The sequence below is a fragment of the Pongo abelii genome, chromosome Y (genome assembly GCF_028885655.2).
Source record: "Pongo abelii isolate AG06213 chromosome Y, NHGRI_mPonAbe1-v2.0_pri, whole genome shotgun sequence".
Classification (NCBI taxonomy): Eukaryota; Metazoa; Chordata; class Mammalia; order Primates; family Hominidae; genus Pongo; species Pongo abelii.
In genome coordinates this window covers 14,387,588-14,391,245 of record NC_072009.2, presented here as the reverse complement: position 1 = coordinate 14,391,245, position 3,658 = coordinate 14,387,588, and the positions used below count along the sequence as shown (strand labels likewise).

Here is a 3,658-nt window from a genome sequence, read left to right as displayed (position 1 = left end):
ATGCGCACTGAGGGCCCGCTGACCCACTGGGTGCAATAAAGGCTGCGGCCGGGTTCGTGTGGCTCGGTTCCGGCAGCATAGGCCTTGCTCAGTGGGAGTGCGGAGGAGGGCACCGTCTTCAGGATGGAGGCTGTACAGGAGGGGGCGGCCGGGGTGGAGAGTGAGCAGGTGGCTTTGGGGGAGGAGGCGGTGCTGGTGTTGGATGACATAATGGCGGAGGTGGAGGTGGTGGCCCAGGAGGAGGGCCTCGTGGAGCCGCAGGAGGAGGCCCAGCGGGCACAGCCTGGCCCTGGGCCCATGACCCCAGAGTCTGCACTGGAGGAGCTGCTGGCCGTTCAGGTGGAGCTGGGGCCGGTTAATGCCCAAGCCAGGAAGGCCTTTTCTCGGCAGAGGGAAAAGATGGAGCGGAGGCGCAAGGCCCACCTAGACTGCAGAGGCGCGGTCATCCAGAGCGTCCCTGGCTTCTGGGCCAATGTTGTATCCTTCTCAGTGTTTCTTCTGCCTTTCTGGTGGAGAGGTGCTCTCGGGGAAGTGTAAGTAACTTATGGGCAGCTTGGCATCGATGTGACGCCACCTTTGGGGAACAAAGGTGAGTTGCCCCGGACAAATGTGGCTAGGGAAAACTGCAGCAGGCGTGGGTACTATTTTCCTGCGTGCGGCAGAGAAACCCTTGGTGATGCCGAGCAGCAGACGTTTGGGGCATGTTTTTGAAGAACAGAAGCGAGTTCAGACCAGAATAGGTTTTTGTGTGCATCAAGCTATTTTTAAGGCAGTGTGATTGCTCCCCCTTTCTAGTCCGATCTGGGACTGGGCGTCTTCGGCTATAAGCAGATTCTGCCACTCCTCAGACACCAGCAAGTCTCTGCAAATCGCACCTCCGCATGTCAGTGCAGTCAGCCTCAGAATTATACACCCTCTGTGAAGCCAAGGGGCCTTATTTTAGGGGTAGGGGGAGGCGAAAGGAGGTCATATACGTGGAAGCAGATCTGAGAAATCCCCTACCCCAGCCTCTGGGTGCTCTTAGGCCTTCTTCCCTGTTGCTCCTAGCTTCTCCTTCCACCGTATGTAAATGTAAAGGCTCTTTGACCTAAATCAGATTGCAAACCACCCCCAGATGTCAGCCCTGATCACTGACCAAGATGAAGACATGCTGAGCTACATGATCAACTTGGAGGTGAGGACAGCAAGACTGAGGCTAGAGGGTTTAGTGGGGGAGGGTAAGGGAAATAATTGGTTCCTGTGAGCAACAGTTGGCACCTCACCCAAAAAGGTATTTAAACTTTCTCCACCTTGTCCTGACAGGTGGAAGAAGTGAAGCATCCCGTTCATCTCTGCAGGATCATGTTGTTCTTTCGGAGTAACCCCTACTTCCAGAATAAAGTGATTACCAAGGAATATCTGGTGAACATCACAGGTGACAGGTGGCTCCCAGGATGGGTAGTGGAAGGAAGATGGTGGGTGGATCATTGCCAACGTGATCCAGTCCCCTTCCCACAAAACTTTCTGTCTCTGTAGAATACAGGGCTTCTCATTCCACTCCAATTCAGTGGTATCCAGATTATGAAGTTGAGGCCTATCGCCGCAGACACCACAACAGCAGCCTTAACTTCTTCAACTGGTTTTCTGACCACAACTTCGCAGGATCTAATAGGATTGCTGAGGTGGGTCCTCACTGGGAAACATCAGCAATGACCCTGGTGTGTTCCCACCTGTTTGGGTCACCAGTCTGAGCCCTGATGAGGCGTTTGCCGATTGATTCCCCTGACAGATCCTATGTAAGGACCTGTGGCGCAATCCCCTGCCGTACTACAAGAGGATGAAGCCACCTGAAGAGGGAACAGAGATTTCAGGTGAGCCGTTCAGTTGGAACTGGAGCTGTTTGATGCCCACTATGAGGGGGTTGACACACCTGCCTATTCAGGGAGCCTGGACGCTCGTTTCAGAAATGTAGAAATTGAGGCTGCTTTCCTATATGTAGAAATTCCTTGAGAGGACGAGAGAGAGTGACAGAATCCAGGACATTCATGGCATTGGGCTGAAAAAGGCAGATTAGAGACTGCACTGCAAGGCAGGTTATAGCTGTGAGTCTTAAGCCCAGGGGAGCATAGTCCATTTCCAGAATCACTGAGAAGTGAAGCTGAAAATCATTCACTTCAATCTGTAGCCCTTGATTCCATGGCCGTCAACCCCAGCGGCAGTCATCCTACCTACTCCATGAGATTGGGCTCCCTGAATGTGCCTCCTGGTCATCCCTGTCCTAGACCGCAAAGGATTGTTTAGATTGATGGATTTCCTTGAGCTATTGCCGCATCAGATTTCTGTGTGCTTTTAGTGTACAATGCATCTTGTTAGCTGACTCCCCTCACAGAGAGTACTGGGAATGGGGCAGGTATTGCGGAGAACAGTTTGTAACCCATGGTAGGAGGAAGTTTAAGAGATCACAAATGGGGAAGGGATATCCTTTTCTCAGCGGGCCCTGCAATTAAAACATTTCAAAGTATGGCTGAGAGAAATGCGTTTTGACATGCGTTTGTGTTTCTCTAGGGGACTCCCAGATGTTGAGTTGACTGTGAGGGAGCATCGGACCTTACTTAAAACAGCAGAACTCCTAAAAAGTTACTACCGTATGCAGGATGTCAGTACTCAGCATGGTCTTATGCCCAGGAAGTAAAGGAAAAACCGACCCAGTCACAAAAAAATCAGACAGGAAAAGGGGGTAAACTTGGATTGTATGGAATGCCAAATAAATATTCTCAAGAATGTTTGACTGTGTGTGTGTGTGTTTGTTTCTGTGTGTGTGTGTACGTTTATCCCCTGGATTTGGGTGTCATATTGAATTGATCAATCAATATGCTTTATTTTCTTCATGGAACTGACCCGTCTGTGTTGGAGCTGGGCCTCTAAAATTGTGGAGTGAATGGGTGTGGAATGTGTTGGGATTCTTCCTACAGGACAGAGTTGGGGAGGTCAAAGCAAAAGACAGCTTAGTTGGAAACTTACTTTGTCCTATGGAAGCAGAAGTAGTTCAAGGAAAGGGGTTAAGGTTTCCACAGCCCAGTTTGCTGGGACCTCTAAAATCCTTCATTTTGGGTATCATCATACACAATAGATAAGCACAGGATGATGGAAATCTTGAAGTTCCCTTTCTTGTTGAATTCACGTTCTTTTAAAGGTGAATGCATAATCCTTTTCTGGGACAATCAGCCCCTCAGAACTTCTCACACATCAACGTGAGAAGAAATGGGCAGGTAAGGTGTATGGAGGGACTGTGGGAAAGGTGACAGAGGCATGTGGGAAAGCATTCAGGATATGCTTTTTGGCGTAGATGACTAAGGGAAAACACAGACTGGCAGAAGTGCGGGGAAAGGGGTTGGATTTGTGGAATATAAGATTGCTGGGGAATCCACGCATGGACTGTCTTGTCACTTGATGACACAGGATATGGACGCTCTTGTTGATGTTTACATCTTTAGTTGGGTTAAGCTTTTCTCCACGATTGTATGTTAGGTGAGGAACCAGTAGTGTATGTAGCTACCAACATTACGAGTGCATTTTGTGCTCTTGCAAACTCTAGTGAGGCTCTATTCTCCCCAGTGATTGGCACTGCAGATTGTTTCTGGAGCCCAGGGCCCTCTGATTTTCTGTGGCCTTTTCAGCA

The 3,658-nt window shown here is 49.8% G+C and overlaps 1 pseudogene; it reads left to right on the top strand.

Moving 5' to 3' along the window:
* Positions 1-2,764, top strand: LOC129053418 (testis-specific Y-encoded protein 8-like; annotated as a pseudogene).
* Positions 2,765-3,658: the final 894 nt, after the last annotated feature.